The following is an 18,876-nucleotide window of genomic DNA, read 5'->3' on the forward strand; positions in this document are numbered from 1 at the left end:
TTGATCATCGATATACTCCATAAGAAATGTAGTATGGAGTGTTTAATTTATTGTATATAATTGTTTATGAAAACTATACACATTTTACTACGTATTTTTAAATACTCACTTTTACAACAATTTTATAAGTTAGTACAGATCGATTGGAACTGTAACAAGATGGTTATGCAGCTGCCAAGTGGATCAAAGAAAAAGGAAAAATACACATTAAGTTTTTCTGACTTAAAATTTATTAGTTAGTTTAATTTATTCAAAGAAATGTCATTTAATTAGTTAATTGAATATGTTTGTTTTTTTTAGATATAATTTTCATGTTAAGTTTAAGATTATGAATATTTCAATTATTTTATTCTTAAAGAAATTTAATTTTATTTGATTCCATCTTCAATACAAAGAAAAGAAAATTATTGACATCACCTCAAGGTACAAGATTTATGAAAATTTGGGGTGTTACACTGGCCGCTCAAGCACCACCAACATATTTTGGACAGAGACCTTTCACCCGCCTGTCGCCCCCCGGTGCTCGAGCGATGGGGCCATCGGGTTATCGGGCCTGGCCCCATTATTTGCGTTTTAACGCGTTTTTCTATTTATCTTCAACTTAGTTTTCTAGGGTTTTATATATATATGCCACGACTTGTATTGTTCCCACAACATTTATATAACATCTTGAGAGTTTCATATCTTAGTTAGAGCTTAGAGACTTTGTTATAAACACAATTGCCATGATATGCTTATTGCAGTCAAGGATAAAGCAAAGGCCAGAAAGGTGAAATCTCAACCTAGTAAGGAGTTTGAGATGAAGGATTTTGGTATAGCCAAAAAATTCTTGATATGAAAATCTTAAGGGATAGAAAGGTTGACAGATTGTATTTGAGTCAGAAGAGGTACATTGAGAGTTGCTTCAAAGGTTCAACATGTTGAATGTTAAGGTTGTCAGTACTTCCTTGGCTACCCACTTCAAATTATCATTTGGATTGTGTCCTCAATTCAGATGAAGACATTGATTATATGTCTCAAGTGTTTTATTCCAGTACAGTTGGCTCGCTAATGTATACTATGATTTGTACAAGGCTAAATTTGACACATGCAGTCGGTGCAGTTAATAAGTACATGACAAATCTTGACAAGGAACATTAGAAAGCAGTGCAATGAATATTCAAATACTTGAAAGGTTCAACTAATGTTTGGTCGTATTTCTGTCGAAATACAGTTGGAATTATTAAGTATGTGGATTCAAATTATGCAGGGGATCTTGATAAAAGTTTTGGAGCCATGATTCGTGTATGATAAAGGTTAATTATCAATTATAATCCTACGTTAATTTGGATAAAGTTTTATGGAAATCCTAAAACACTACTTTTCATTCTTTAAATTATTATATTAACGTCCCGTTTGGTACCTATTTTTTTCAAAATGCATTTTTCTCTCTCTTCTTTTTCACCACACATTTTTTATTAAAATAATATTATACATAAATCAAAATTTTTTTCTTATTTTTCAATCACACATTTCACATCAATTTACTATTCAAAAATACATTATTACATAAAAATGTCTTCTAAATACCTCTAATATTCCAATTCAATGAAACCAACTGACAAATTGGTCCACATGTGTGTGTCCTATGTAACCTATAACTCAAATTGATAATTATGATTTGATAGTTATACTTTACCTACATATTGAAACCTATGCTAACCAATTTTAATGGAACACGAAATACCTCTAATATTCCAATTCAATGAAACCAACTGACAAATTGGTCCACATGTGTGTGTCCTATGTAACCTATAACTCAAATTGATAATTATGATTTGATAGTTATACTTTACCTACATATTGAAACCTATGCTAACCAATTTTAATGGAACACGAAATACCTCTAATATTCCAATTCAATGAAACCAACTGACAAATTGGTCCACATGTGTGTGTCCTATGTAACCTATAACTCAAATTGATAATTATGATTTGATAGTTATACTTTACCTACATATTGAAACCTATGCTAACCAATTTTAATGGAACACGACATCTCTATTTCAATTGTTTCAAAATTCAATTATTTCAACCATAAATACAATGTGATGGCCCAATTATTCACCACAAATTTAACACGATGGCAAAGAGATTTAGGAAAAGAAATTAAAACGCGAATTCATATTTCTTTTAAAAATTTGTTTGATCTAATAAGGTATGATACTTTTGTGCAACTCTATTGGGTTCTTTGTAATGAAATGTGAAAACCTTCGAAAATTCAAAACACTATGATAGGTGTGTCGCTTAATCATCGATATACTCAATAAGAAATGTAGTATGAAGTGTTTAATTTATTGTATATAATTGTTTATGGAAACTATGCACATCGTACTGGGTATTTTAAAATACTCACTCTTACAATAATTTTATAAGATAGTGTGAATTGATTGGAATTGTGGCAAGATGGTGATGCAGGTGCCAAGAGAATCAAAGAAAAAGGAAAAATACACATTAAGTTTTTCTGCCTTAAAATTTATTAGTTAGTTTAATTTATTCAAAAATATGTCATTTAATTAGTTAGTTGAATATGTTTTTTTTTTAAATATAATTTTCATATTTAGTTTAAGTTTATGGATATTTCAGTTATTTTTTTTTTAAAGAAATTTATTTTTATTCAATTCCACCTTCAATACAAAGAAAAGAAAATTTTTGATATCACCTCAAAATACAAGATTTATGGAAATTTGGGGTGCTACACTGGCCGCTCAAGCAGCACCAACATCTTTTGGACAAAGACTTTTCACCCGCCTGTCGCTTGAGGGGTGGGGCCATCGGGTTATCAGGCCTAGCCCCCCCCCTTTTTCGCGTTTTAACGCGCTTTGGACTCCTATTTATCTTTAACTTGATATATATATATGGGTTTATATATATATATATGCCACGACTTGTATTGTTCCGACAATATTCATATAACATCTTGAGAGTTTCATATTTGAGTTAGAGTATTGAAATCTTGTTATAAACACAATTGCTATTGATTACGGTGGATTCCTCCTCCTCTGCTTATGATATTTTTCCGTTTTGGATTTCTATATAAATTTTGGTGTTTTTTATTTTGTTCTTATTTATTTCATTATTATCATAATCTTCCAGTCAAATTCGCAATAAATAGTATTAGAGTGATTCTGGTATCTTGTTTGTTCAGATTACATTCTTCATTAAGGCTTAATGAATTCTTATTAAAGTCACCTATCAGCATGGAATTTCAGTCTCATTGAGTGCAATTCATTAATCCCCATTGAGTGCTTCTTCCTTGGGGCTCACTGAATTCCCACTGAAGACTAATACCCGTGAATTTTCCTTCTCGTGATTAAAATTACAATTTAGGAGAAGAGGGTATTTTGGGAACACTTGCTAAATTATGTTCATTATGCATAAATTTTATTTAGTGGTTGTTTTCCAAGCGCATATTTGACACACTCTCCCTTTATTATTATTATTATTATTATTATTATTATTATTATTATTATTATTATTATTATTTTATTTTTTTTATTATTATTTTTTTTAAGATTATAAGTTGGTTAAACTTCATTTTCAATCAAATGTTTCATTTTGTTCACGACTTCTGTCCATGTCTTAATCACAATTTCATGGAACTCACCAATTTATGATCTTAGTAAGTTTTTTCAAACAGGGGCAAAGTTTTAAACAAAAAGTGCTCAATTTAAACACTTCTTAAAATGGAACATGTTGACGAATTTAGCCTTGGTATATTTTAGGCATTTGTTTAGAACTTTCCAATTTATCAACCTCCTTTAATACTTTTAGCACCTTTTAGAAAGTGAAATTTGACCATCTTACTCTGTAACTTTTTCACAATATGTTTGCTCACTTCCTCGTTGATGTTGATGGTTATACCACTAAAATTAGTTGTAAGGATTAAGTTTGATAAATATAAAATCCTAAAATGAAAGGTATGATAAAATCCAATAATTCTAAACTAAATTATCCTTTAATTTAATATATTGTATAATTAATGAAGAAATTTCCTTTTATTGGGTATTAAAATTCTCAATTTCAGGAAAATAAAAATGTGTTTGCCAAGAGTTGAACCTAGGTCTATTGCTCGGAAGACAATTATCCTAACCGTTGGACTATTTTTATTCAGTTTTAGTAGTAATTAATATTAAGAAACAATATTGTAAATCTAATAATTAATATAGTTTTTCTTATTTTGATTAATTATATTAAACACCTCATTTGATCTTTTAGCGCCTAATATTACATTGAGTCTTAGAATTTTCCATCTTAAAAGTTTAACCTTGTTTAGAATACGTAGATGCTTATATGTTATATATTATTTTTATATTCACGAACAAAGAATTACATGTATTCTACCATATATGAGTTATTTGTTTAGTGCTTGTTTGGGAAGTTTAAAAAGCTGATAAATTTTAGGTCAGGTCAATGAATTTTAATTATATTTTATGGGATTCTTTATTTTTATCAAGTTTTCAATCATACATTTAGGACTTGTTTGAGCCACATTATTTTCAAAAAAATATATTTTTCAACAGTAATTTGATATCATTTCAATCACACATTTTTCAATAAAATAATATTACACTTTTTTAACCACACATTTCACATTGATTTGACATGAATAATGTATTTTTTTCCTAAAATGTGACTCAAACATGGGCTTAATCAAAATCTGCTAAAAATTTTTGTCAAACAAACCCCTTAGTTGTATCTAATATTTATTCTACTTTTTATGCAATTATTTAATTAACTGTAGTTGCTTACAATGATGAATTTAAAATTCTTGATTATGTAAAATTTTTGTACACAACAAGGTTTAAAAGTATTATAATTAAGAAAAGCTCATATACAAGAAAGGACATCAACAACATTAATAATCCTATGCTTAATATAATTATTATCACCGTATATAACTCTTCTTTTCTTGATTTCCACATGGTATTAACTTAAATCTCTTAACACAAGACACCATTATTTATAGAATAAAAACATGAAAATTGAAGGGCTTGAAACGGTATCAAATGTGGTATATATCCTTTGTTGAGTTGCATAAGAAGACAATTCCAAGAAACAATTTTTTAAATAAGTTTGATATATATGACAAATAAGCAGCTTTGAGGTTTATTCTTTTCATCACATTTTGAGGTGCAATTGATAATTTAAGTCGAGTTATTTTTCTTTCTCGGCATGATCTCTAATTTGAAATTCTCTTAAATAAGTTTACTTATTAAGATAAGCGGTGAACTCTTTCGCCATTCGATCACATTTTCTTTTTATATGTCCAATTCGCTCACATATCGCACAAATCGATGCCATTGTCGTTTAATGTTTAACATGATATGAAGCAAGCAAATAGTTTTTTGATGATTGTGATGATTCATTATTCATTTAATGAAGTTGTGATGACTCACTATTCTAATTCAAGCAAGCAAATAATTGTTGTGACTCACTAATGTTCCACAAGCTAAGCTTTTTTCAAGAAAATGAATTTAGACTTTAATAAAGTTATCTAGTCTTTAACTGTTTAAAGTTTAAGAGGATGGTTACTTTTCTAGGGGCCGAGTTGGCCAGTTGTCTTAGCTAAGTTAGGGATCAAGCCCTATTCCCAATTCAAAGAGCAATAATAAACTCAACAAAAAATAAAAAGACATACAGGCGTTGCTCACGAACTTATCATGGTTCTCTCTCAATGCAAGAATTACGTCCACTTGACACTATAGACTTTTCAATATTAAGGGAAAAAAGAAGAATAGGATATTACTAAGTATTTCACATCTCTTTGCCGTGTCTTCCTTTAATAGGAAGTTGGATAAAACTATTTTGTCAGAAGGATTTGACAGAAAGTTTGATATAATTGTGTGTAGCAGTAGATGATTAGATGAAAAAGTTGACAGTGTTTTAAACTGTCCAATGATAGAATATCATAAAGCATTATATCAACCTTTATGTCAACTTTGATATTAGTGTAGCATGATTGTAGGAAATTAAAACGACTTAATATAATGATGTGAATATCAGTGTGGCAGTAACTAGAATCAGCCTAAGCTCCATCATATATTAACTTGCCAAGATTGAGAGGTAGAAAGGCTGCAAAAAAATGTGTAGCATTTTCGTATGCATGTAAGCCTTTTATCAGATCTGGTGTTGGAAAATTCTTGAGAAGTGGCTATAGCTGTTGACACCTTTAACCAGAAGCATGTTTAATGGACTGCACAATATTTTGATACCTCCCTCCAACTTTTTTTTTTTTTTTTACCGAAATCAGATCGCTCGTGAGCAAGAGCTCTTTTTAAGTTGAATCAAAACACACCAATTGCCTTCACTTTTTTGCGAGCATATAAAAATTTGACATATTTGTCCTTCTAATGAAGGAACAAAATTTTGAGTAGAAAAATGGGGGAAAATGGCACATTTTTTTGCAGTCTGTAATACATGTGTAGCCACTGCATCTTTTGCTGTAACTCCATTTGTTACCAGATAAGAACCGAGTTTAAGAGTGCACGTCCTTCCTCTTCGAACGCCTTCTTTCATCAATAGCAAAAATATTATCTTCAAATTTTTAAGCGGCTTGAAAACACGTGCAATGACATTCAGCATCTTCCTACAGTCTCGTAAAAGAAAGTAATCTGGCATTCTTCAAGTTACATCTGGTTCGATCAAACTGCAGTCGAAAATTTTATCCCATGTTTGACCTCATCTTGTAAAACTCATTTTCAACTATACACACTCTATAAAATAGTTTTTCATGTGAATCCAAGACTTTTCACTACTTTTTAAACATACATTCTTAAAAAAAAAAAAAAATCACTTTTCACAAAATCTATCGTCAAAAGAGCTCTACAAACAGAAGTGTTGACCTCGAAAATTGGACCCTCCACGTGGCCAACCGATAGCCACCCCACGTATTCCTCCCTGCGCACAATCAACGCACTGTCAGATGCACACGGCCGGAACCAACGGGGGTGGCGGCGGCCCTATACACTCTGAGACCTCCCCACTATTTTGCACAACCTTGGTACTGTTCCGATCACCTGAACCTAACTTGATCGTCGGAGTGTATACAGCCGCCGCCACCCCCGCTGGTTTCCGACCGTATGCATCTGACCGTGCGCTGATTGTGCGCAGGGAGAAATACGTAGAGTGGTATCGGTTGGCCACGTGGAGGGTCCAATTTCCGAGGTCAACAGATTAGCGCCGTCTGTGGGAAACTTCCTGTTCAAAGTTCTGCATTCTCCATAAGAGAAATCACCGAAAAACTAGCGACTTACCCTGAAAATGGCACGTTCTTGAAAAAGAACAAAGTCGAGTTATAACCCAAGTTCTCATCACCCTTGAAAATGAGATAGAATGAGTTCCAGCCATGAAGACGACAACCCCATGAGAGAGACCTCTGAAGAAGAGGTGCTCCATAACAATGTCACTCACCAAAGACCCCATCACCGGCGCCGCCGAGGTGAAAGAACAGTCATGCTCACTGAAGGAATGACTCAAATAGCTGCGGGTATGAGAGACATCGCAGCTCAAAATATGGCGAAGCATGAACTTCTCATGCAAGCCAGAGGTCACTTGGGCTCTCAAATGCCCCAAGGATCTTACCCAGTGCAGGAAGTCCCTGTATCTCGTTCCCGAGGCCATATGAGCCAGCACAGAGAACGCCCCCTCGAAAGAGAAGTGGGCGCGGAAGCCACATCCTATGCGCAAAGGAGCCAGCCAACAAAACCACAGCTAGGAGACAATTTTCCTCAAGAATATGAGGAACAAAGGTTAGTAAGCATCTTCGGCCGAATAGGACAGGACCCTAGCAATAGGGTTCGCTCAGTGCGAAGATCAGTTCGGCAAGACCAGGAGCAAGAACATGCACTCCTCCTTCTAGAAATAGGAGGGATAGGAGGAACCTAGTCGATTGGGGGAGCCGAAGAGAAGCACCTCTGTCTCCCCAGGATATTCAAGATGATGAAGGATCAGATGGGCCTTGTCGATCTTATGAAATTGACGACGATGATAACCTCCATTTCTCAAGGGAGATCAAAAGCTTCCCAATGCCAGCGAACTTCATGCCCCCCTAAAATCCCTAAGTATGAAGGAAAGGGGGACTCGGAGAAGTACCTCACCAAGTACATAACACAGATGAGCCTCAATGGAGCCTCGCCTGCTTTGAAATGCAGAGCGTTTCACCTAACCTTGGGCGGAGTTTCTGAAGTGTGGTATAGCAGACTTCCTCCCCTAATCATTAGGAGTTGGTTAGATTTGAAAAAGGCATTCTTGAACCAATACCTCTCACGCAGAGAAGGAGAGGCCTCAGTGCAATGCCTACAAGAGATGAGGCAGGCCCCTGGAGAGACCTGAAAAGCCATCCGTCAGATTTACAGATGAAATCACATACTGCGAGCACATTACTGACAGAGAAGTCCTTTTAGCTCTGAAAGGCGACCTCAACATGAACACTTTGTTCTGGAGGGACATGTACAGCAAGAATCCTGCCACCTATGACGAACTGGTGGAAATGATAAGAGTGAGAATCGTTAGTGAAGAAATGATTGATCACCGAAATCGTGTCGCGCAGGGACTCCCTCTGCCTCAGAGGCAGGTAGGTCGAGGACCCGTAGCGCACCTTGTCACTCAGCAATAGACTCAAGCAGGTCACACAATAGCTCCCACCTCCGGACAGGCACTGGCTTCCGCCACACTGAATGCAGTGCCGGTATTGGCATGGGAGAATGCTCCTGGCAAAGCAGAACCAACTGGAAGAACTGATAGTAAGAAGAAGAAGAAGAAGAAGCGATCAAACAGGCCCTTGGAAGGGACAAGGTTTTAGACTTTCCACCAACTTTATGGGCATGACACCAACGAGTACAGAGACGTTTCTCGATGCTCGGATCGGAGCAAGCCACACCTCTCCAGGAGGAATGAATATCCTCGCAGATCCACCTCACCAAATAGGGAGAGAGAGAAGGCGTAGAGAGCCATCACCCTGGAAAAGAGAATTAAAGGACCGAGGAGAGTCTAGACAAAGAGATCAGGCCCCATTTTCTGGGGCCAAATCATCAGGGAAATTGACACAATCATTGGGAGACCTCACATCGGCGACAACACAAGGAACGCCCAAAGGAATTACACAAGGGAAGCAAATGACCTACCAATGATCACTTACATTGTCAACGAGTCCCAAGAGGCCAACAAGATGGCCCCAATTACCTTCTCCAGGAAGATGCACAAGGAGTTCACCACCCCCATTGTGACACATTGGTTGTGAGAGTCGTAGTGGCTAGAAACAGACTCAAACGCATCCTCGTCGACAATAGCAATTCAGTGAACGTACAGTTCGGCTCCACCTTCGACAAAATATAAATTGAACATGGATTGATCCCCATGACCGACCCATTATTCGGATTTACTGGAGATAGCATCGTCCCACGAGGGCGGATCACTTTGCCCGTCGAGATGGGTTCAGCACCCCTAGTGGCCCAACACTTCATGGAACTCTTAGTGGTAGATCACAGATCGACCTATCATGGAGTATTGGGCAGACCCGCTTTGAAAGATCTTTGGGCTGTCACATCCATCCACTTCTTGTGTATAAAATTCCCAACTGAACATGGGATTGCTAAGGTCTGAGGTGACCAGATGGGCTCTAGGGCATGTTACTTGAACTTTTTGCGAAAGTCAGAGCCCCGAATTATTAACGTGATCACAGCTGAAGTTACCAATGAAGCCAGTATGGACGTGAAAATGCTCGACGCCCCTGAACAAGGGCATACCTCTGAACAGGAGGAAGACGTCGATATGGAAGAGGTCCCTAAACAAGGACAGCCTCTTGATGAGTTCGATCCCAGAATAATTGACTCTAAACTAAATGCAACCCCAATGGAAGAACTCGAAACTTTCTTCACCAACCTAGAGGACCCTAGTCAGGTCTTGCGAATAGGGAAGACACTGTCCCCTGAAGCAAAAGAAGAGATGATAAGCTTCCTGAAAAGGAACTTGGATGTCCTTGCTTGGAAGCATGAAGACATGGTGGGAATAGATCTAAGGATCAGTTGCCACCATCTTAACATCAACTCCTCCTGTACCCCTTATCGGCAGAAAAGACGTGCCCTCAACCCGGAGAGGTACGAGGCGCTCAAAGACGAAGTTGGAAAGCTTAGCCACAATGGCTTCATAAGTGAAGCCATCTACCCGAAGTGGGTATCCAACCTGGTCCTGGTGAAAAAGCCCAGCGGAAAGTGGCGGGTGTGCGTAGACTTCACCAACTTGAATAAGGCGTGCCCTAAAGACAGCTTCCCACTTCCAAGGATAGACCAACTTGTGGATTCCACCGCTGGACATGAACTATTGAGCTTCATGGATGCATAATCAGGGTACAATCAGATACCCATGTTCCGACCTGATGAGGAAGCTACATCATTCATTACAGACAGAGGACTCGACTGCTACAAAGTCATGCCCTTTGGATTGAAAAATATCAAAGCTACATATCAGAGACTAGTCAACATGATGTTTGCCGAACTCATTGGTAAAACTATGGAGGTCTACGTAGACGACATTCTAGTCAAAATCCTCCAGGCAAGCAAACAGGTAAGTCACCTCCTAAACCTTTCAGATACTTAGAAAATATAAGATGAAGTTGAATCCCCTCAAGTGCACCTTTGGGGTGGCTTCGGGTCAGTTCTTGGGATATATTATTAACCAAAGAGGAATTGAAGCAAATCCAGTAAAGATAAGGGCCTTGTTGGAAATGAGGTCACCTCAGAAACCGAAGGAGGTCCAAAGCCTCAATGGTCGGATAGCCATGCTCAGTCGCTTCATCTCCAGGTCTACATATAAGAGCTTACCCTTCTTCAATGTAGAAAATGAGTGCCAATTGATAGTATACTACGTTAGTAAAGCACTCCTCCTAGCTGAAACACGTAACCCAGACATGGAGAAACTGGCACTTGCCCTCATCACAGCCTCAAGAAAACTAAGGCCATACTTCCAGGCCCACTCGATTGAAGTTCTCACCAACTTCCCATTGAAGCAACTGCTACAGAGAATAGATACATTAGAACGCCTGCTAAAAGGGGCAATTGAGCTCAGCGAGTTCGACCTACTGTTCCGACCTCGACATGCTATCAAGGGCCAGGCCCTTACAGATTTTATTGTTGAGTTTGCCAAGGCCCCGGAAATGAGGCAACAATGGAACGAGTCGAGCCCCCAACATGGAAACTGTTCGTAGATGGATTCTCAGGAGAGGCTGGCTCCGGGGTAGGAATTGTCTTGGAAAGTCCAGAGGGTCACAAGCTAAATTGCGCAGTAAGGTTCGGCTTCAAAGCCTCGAGCAGCGCTACTGAATATGAGGCCCTTCTGGCAGGTCTTAGACTTGCTAAGGAAATGCAGGTCAGAAAGCTACTGGCAAGCAGTGATTCTCAGCTGATAGTGAATCAGGTCAATGGAAGTTTTGCGACCAAAGACGGTAGCATGGTTGCATATTTGAAATTGGTTTTGGACCTAGTTCCTCAATTTGAAAGGTTCGAACTGATTCAAGTCCCACGCCTAGAGAATACACATGTAAACACCCTTTCAAAATTGGCCAGCAGCAAGGATTCTGAGCTACTAAAGGTCATCCCTATTGAACACTTATCGAAGCCCTCCATTTCCGGAGGTGAAGAAGTACTATGGATAGAAGGCACCCCATTATGGATGCAGCCCATCTTCGCCTATCTAAAGGATCAAACACTACCTGCTTCTAAAAGCAAGGCGAGAAACTTAAGAAGAAGGGCTGCGCACTTCGTCCTGCAAGAGGATATGCTCTACGAAAGAGGCTTCGCCTCACCACTTCTCCGATGTGTGGGAGGCGAAGAGGCCACATATATACTTAGGGAAATCCATGAGGAAATTTGCGAAAATCACTCCCGAGGAATGGCTCTGACACACAAGGTTCTCCATCAAGGCTATTTCTGACCGACCCTGAAAAGGGACACTTACCAGTTTGTCCAGAAATGTGACAAGTGCCAGCGCTTTTCAAATATTCAAAGGCAGCCTTCTCAGAGCCTCTCCGTAGTGACCAGCCCCTGGCCATTCGCCAAGTGGGGCATCGACTTCATTGGTCCACTCCCAAAAGGAAGAGGAAGCGCGACTTTCGCCATTATCGCCATTGACTACTTCACCAAGTGGGTCGAAGCTGAACCTCTTGCCAAGATCACCGAGGTGAATAGTACGAAATTCGTCTGGAAGAATATCATTTGTAGGTTCGTCATTCCCCACTCCTTAGTGTCCGACAACGGGAGACGGTTCGACAACAGGAAAATGCGAGAATTGTGCGACGAACTAGGGATAAAAAAGGATTTCTCAACGCCTCATCACCCGCAAGCAAATAGACAAGTTGAGGCAGTAAACAAAAATATCAAGCATATCCTGAAAAGGAAGCTTGACACCTGAAAGGGGGCTCGGGTCGATGAGCTTCCCCACATCCTCTGGGCCATCAGAACCACAAGCCGAACTACAACAGGAGAAACACCATTCTCAATGACCTACGGAGCCGAGGCCATGAGCCCAGTCGAGGTCGGGGTCCCATCGTACCGTCGAATACACTTCAATGAGATCAGTAATGATGAGACCCGAGTAAACGAACTCCACCTCCTTGAAGAAAGGAGGGATATCTCCCAGGCGAATTTGGTAAAGTATCATACAAAGATGACCCGCTATTATAACTCCAAGGCCGAACTCTTCGCCTGGGGGACCTCGTCCTTAGAAGGGTCTTCCAATCATCAAAGCCAACCGAGTCCAGAGTGTTGGGACCGAACTGGAAGGGTCCTTACCACATCCGCAGGGAATCCCGACCTGGCACTTCCAAAATTGAAGACATGGCAGGGAAAGCACTACCTCATTAATGGAATATCGAACACTTGAAGAAGTACTATCAGTGATGAGCTTTTGTTCCGATCTGATCTCAATGTTGTCTAATAAATGTATGTCCTAATTCGATCTCGTTTGTAATTTCCTTAGCTTACTAAGTGCTGAAAATGCCTGAGTAAAGGGTAATATAACTTCTCTAAGTAATGATACTTCAGTTCTTTGTCACATCGGTTAGTAAATTGTTACCTCAGTCCTTCAATATGTTTACTTAAGTGATTCAATCTTCTGTCATTAACTAGTTATTGTTAAGAGGCGCTTGATGTTTACTTAAGTGATCCAATTTTTTTATTATTGTTAAGAGGCGCTTAATCATAAGTGCTCGTCATTCATATATGTGTAAACAGATCAACACGATAAGAAAACAGAAGTAACAATACTTGGCAAAAATTTTATTTCATTCACTTGAAATTGAGTTACAAAAGAGACCAAAGCCATTACAAGATTAGCCCTATTCTACAGGAGGGCCTTCCCCGCCAGCCTCGGAGGCCTTTGGAGCGTCCTCGACAAGCCTATCAGTCCGACCTCCAGTAGGTCCCCTGAACTTTACCTCTAAAGAGGAGATGTCCAGAGTGGGGTGGTCCTCTTTCAGCCGACCCAATAAGTCTTGGGCACTCCAGAAGGCCCAAAAATTTGCAAAGTCGTCATACAGGGGATGCTCCTCGAAGTGGTCAATGAAATTTTGAATATCCACTTCCCCTGCCGACTTCAGTTTCTCCTTCAAGGAGGTAATTTCCTCATATTGGGCCTCCGCCCTCTGCCTCAGCTCCGCTTTTTCTTTATTGGAGGCCTCCAGAGTCTCCGTGGCGAGCCGGTGGTGCTCATTAGCATGATCCACTCTTCGGGTCATAGCAGTCACCTGACACTCCACTTCATAGAGCTCCTTCTTCAGCCACTCTATATCTTCTTTGGCAGCTGCCAGCTGGGCCTCAGCCTTCCTTCTTCCTTTTTCTTCCTCCACGGCCTTGGCTCGGGCCTCCCTCACCTCATTCCCATATTGTATCGCTTTCTCGAGGTGCTTGGCGAGGTCCTCCCTCTTGGCGTTGAGGTCTTTTATCAAGCCTTCGAGCTGGATGCTGGTACTCAGAGCTCAGGCCACACAGGCACTATTGGCCTCCACTAAGTCCTCAACAGTGCAAGAAACGGTGTGGTCCCCCCATTCTTCGGTCCAGTACTTATTGTGGACTACTGCCACTGCAGTCATTTCTGGGGGGAGAGCTTCCAGTACTTCTTTTACTGGCTCCTCGGAGTTCATGCCCAAGAAGTCTACCTCCTTTGAGGGATGGGTTCTTTTTCTCTTGGGCTGCCCCGGCACATGAGCGAGAGGGACAACAAGAACTGGCAGTGTACCGGGGTAGCAGAAGCCTCTGATGGCACAGGCGTTTTCTCCGGAATGGCCACCTAGGTAGGAATTGTAGTTTGCCTCAGAACGGGGGGTGGCCTCGCCACCGTTGGTCGCTTCGAAGGGGCAGCAGGCTTTTTGCCCTTTCGAAGCAGATTGGCCTCAGAATCTTCAGGCACCTCCTCCTCCGTCGGAGGCTGGAGCCTCTTGCTGGCATCCACCAAATCCTTCATCTGCTTCTTATAGGTGAAGGAGGAGGTCTTCAAGGCCCTCGCTTCGGCCATCATCTTTTGTACGGTCTTGAAGTCGGGCCGTAGAGGCATCTTCTTATTAAAGTTTATTTGCAAGAAACAAGTAAATTCGTACAAGTTTAAAGGATTCGAAAGTACTGAACGGTATTTGATTCGAGATATTACCTTGTGACGCCATTAGGTCGTGCGTCACTAAATGAATGTTCTTTCTGTTCAGCCGGTGGTACGACCTCTTCTTTGGAGGCAGCTAATACATGACACAGATGATGTCGAAGTCATCAGAGGACAGCTAGCACCGAGGAAGAGTGCCTTCAAAAAATGAACACAAATGTTAGTTATGATTCGAACCGAAGAGAAATAAACAAGAAACACAACTACAATACTCACTAAGTGACGAGTACTTCGTGGGGACCGTAAGAGGTGCCTGGGGGTCTCCCTCCATCCTGTCCCATCTCCCGACAGCCCAGCACCAAGAGCTCTTCCACTCCTTGATAGAGCTCGATAGATCTAGCACAAAAGGAGTGTGGGAACCCCATGAGGTCAGGTAATATCAGCCCCTGGTCTTATCCCTCCCGACTGTTACTTTGGGAATGTAGAGGGGCTGAAAAATAGAGAAGGGCATCTCCATCCCAAGTGACGCATCTTTCCATAACATCCAGGAGCCCACCATTTGGCTCCAAAAGTTCAGGTTCAGTTGGGTCGGTGCTAAGCCATAAGACCTAAGCACCATCCGAAAAAAGGGTGAATTGGAAGCCTAAGATCGGCCCTAAGGATTGCCTCACTTATCGCCACGTACTCTGGCCTAGGGTAGCAGGCCCTCTCGTCAGGTTCGGGTAGGATCAGGTCTATACTATCTGGGATCCTATATTCAGTCCTAGTCTTTCTAGGTTGGCCTCCTTTAGCTTGGAGGGATAATCCGACGCCTCCCAATGCACAGAGGTATCTGCTCGCTATCCGGCCTCTTCCAAATGTTCTCCCCCAAGTATCGCTTCGGCTACTTCGGAGGAGGTCGCCACAATGGGCTTGTCCATCTGCACTAACTCCAGCCCCCTCCCCGAACTAGCACTACACTCAAAAGCCATTTTCAGAAAGGAAATGTCTCAAATATTTACTGAAACTTATGAGTTTGAGTGTTCCCCAGTCGAAAATGGTGAAAAAGTGGTGTGTGGTCGTCGAAAATTCGAATTTCTCACCAAAAATGCTTGAAGAACGCCGAAAATCGCAATGAGTTTGAGAGCAAATGGGATTTTCTGTTTTCACAAGAGTGAAAAGCTCCAAAAACGCTCAAGTTCGCCTTTTATAGAGCGCTCCAACTAATCTCGACCGTTGAATTCAAATGCAATCACTCTAGGTCGTCCGTCGCATCATCAATCTAGGTCGTTGAAATGAAACGCCAAATTTGATCTACGCCTAAGATTTTGCTGTGACCCTCACACTCGCATAAAATGCGTCACCTCGGTCACCACCAGTCGTCAACAATAAATAGCCGCAGCAACCTTTTAGGGAAATGGGTGCCGCACTCAACTGTCACCTTGGAAATACGCAACAGCTGTCAAATCATTTAACGTCAGACACGCCCGCCTCGAATCGAGCTCCTCACTCAACTTTACAAAGCTTAGACGTACCTGACGTAGAGTCCCCTGTGGGTCATCGTCTCGGTCGCTGCGTTCCCTCCTAAGCTTTACAAAGTTTTAGCCATCTTCCAACGCTTTGTCCCCTGTGGGTCAGCGCACCGGTGGCAAATGAGCTCCTCACTCAACTTTATAAAGTTTAAACGTACCTGACACGGAGTCCTCTGTGGGTCATCGTCTCGGTCGCTGCATTTCCTCCTAAGCTTTACAAAGTTTTAGCCATCTCCCAACGCGTCGTCTCCTGTGGGTCAGCAAACCGATGGCAAATGAGCTTCTCACTCAACTTTACAAAGTTTAGATGCACCTGACGCGGAGTCCCCTGTGGGTCATCACCTCGGTCGCTGCATTGCCTCCTAAGCTTTACAAAGTTTTATCCATCTCCCTACGCGTCGTCCCCTGTAGGTCAGCCCACTGGTGGCAGGTGAGCTCCTCACTTAACTTTACAAAGTTTAGACGCACTTGACGCGGAGTCCCCAGTGGGTCATCACCTCGGTCGCTGCGTTCCCTCCTAAACTTTACAAAGTTTTAGCCATCTTCCAACGCGTCATCTCCGTGGGTCAGCGCACCGGTGCAGATGAGCACCTCACTCAACTTTACAAAGTTTAGACGCACCTGATGCGGAGTCCCCTGTGGGTCATCGCCTCGGTCGCTGCTTTCCCTCCTAAGCTTTACAAAGTTTTAGCCATCTCCCAACACGTCGTCTCTGTGGGTCAACGCACCGGTGCAGATGAACTCCTTACTCAGCTTTACAAAGTTTAGATGCATCTGACAAGGAGTCCCCTGTGGGTCATCGTCTCGGTCGCTGCGTTGACCGTCTCCCTACGCATCGTCCAGTTGGGCAGCACCTCTATCTCACATAAATTTTTCTCTCATGTAGTAACGAAGCTTTAGCGCATCTGCCTAGGATCAACGCTTCAACGAACACAGAAGATTGACCCTCAAGTTCTCACAAATCTCGGCTCCCATCCCGAGGCATACATACCCGATCGAGAAGACAAGTCCACTCATGATATAAATATTCATACCTGGACTTGGGGGACCACTGTTACGCCCCTATCTGAACCACTTCGAAAAGTCCACCACCACATCATGCGAGGTGTGGAACACTCATCCGAAGTGTTTCCGAAGTGACTTCACCAATGGTGATGATCTGCTATCACACTACGAAGCATAGGTAATTCTGGGGGACTAACTGAAGCACCCTCGCCCCTGAATTCGAGGCGAAATGCACTTCGGGGACCTCTGTCAGAGGATCCCCAGCCAATTTCAGAATGAAATCTTTATCAAGATCTTTTCTACCCCTAAGATTTAAAGTGATTTGACATCTCCATGAGGCTAGTTGATATGACGTATCAACTTTATGTGAACTCAACTCAAGAGAAGTAATTACCCGCCCACTCTATAGACGCGGCTGATTGACACTTATGAGCAGACGTCTCATACCGTCAGATGTATACACGTGTCCCACATCCAAAGGTTCTCCCCACCTATAAATACCCAAGGCCTGATAAGAGGTAAATATAATGAAACTCTTACTACTTAGCACTCCATAGCAAGCAAATATATATATTCTCATCCCCACTATTTTGCACAACCTTGGTACTATTTCGATCACCTGAGCCTAACTTGATCGTCGGAGTGTATACGGTCGTCGCCGCCCCCGCTGGTTCCGGCCGTGTGTATCTGACCGTGCGTTGATTGTGCGCAGGGAGGAATACGTGGAGTGGCTATCGGTTGGCCACGTGGAGGGTCCAATTTTTGAGGTCAACAAGAAGCTTAATCCGGTAACTGTAAACATGCAAAATAATAGTAAAATGTTTAGAGAACAAATTACATGACCCCAGTTCAATCCTTCCATAACCAGCTAGTGTGCTCTAGCAATAAGCTTCTAATTGTTTGTATCGTTAAACTGCTCCGATTTGTCATGTTGAATTCAAATTAAAAAACAAGAACTATACTTAATTATCCAGCACTAGTAAAAATATAAAGCACTAAAAATGTTAAATAATCGTTGGTTTAACTTATAAATACACCTGCAAGGTTTAAACAGAAGAGAAGTGCAAGTACTTATTTTTCTTTCAGGATAAGATTGAAGTTGATTTAATTTGTTAAACTTGTCATTTATCATTATTCTTCTTTTCTTTTTTAGAACAGAAAGCATAAAAATGAAAGTTAGTGGGTAGGATGAGAACAATATTTCAACATTCTATTCTAGAATGTAAGCCAATTTATGGACAACAACAAACTCATTTTCTCTGGCATTCATCATAAAACCCATAACTTGAGTAATCTGCAACAAAAAGGAAAATTTCAGCACTAACATTAAATTCATTGAATCTTTACCATAATTTTCTTTTACTAGTGAACCTAGAATGAAAATAGATTAGCCCATACTGGATATTGCTCTTGCTCCTGAATACAGTTAGGAAGGTTCCTGAATAAGTTGATGCTGAGGGTGGTGATGATGATGAAGGCAATGAAGATTACTAAAGTATTCGGCATCTAATAAGTTCATGCGATTGTGAGAGTTGGGTAGCTGCTGTGTAATATCATGTTCTGTGTATAACTTGTTCTCAAACATTTGATAAGAAATATTGTTAAAATTTTAAATTCAATTTCTGATCAATTGTCCTAATCATCATATAAAAAACAATGGTTTGTCAATGAAGTTGCATATATTCTTCTGAACAGCTAAAAGAAGTCAAATTACGTATTTTTTTCTTCAAGAATCTTC

Source organism: Olea europaea, chromosome 1 (assembly GCF_002742605.1).
Source record: "Olea europaea var. sylvestris chromosome 1, O_europaea_v1, whole genome shotgun sequence".
Classification (NCBI taxonomy): Eukaryota; Viridiplantae; Streptophyta; class Magnoliopsida; order Lamiales; family Oleaceae; genus Olea; species Olea europaea.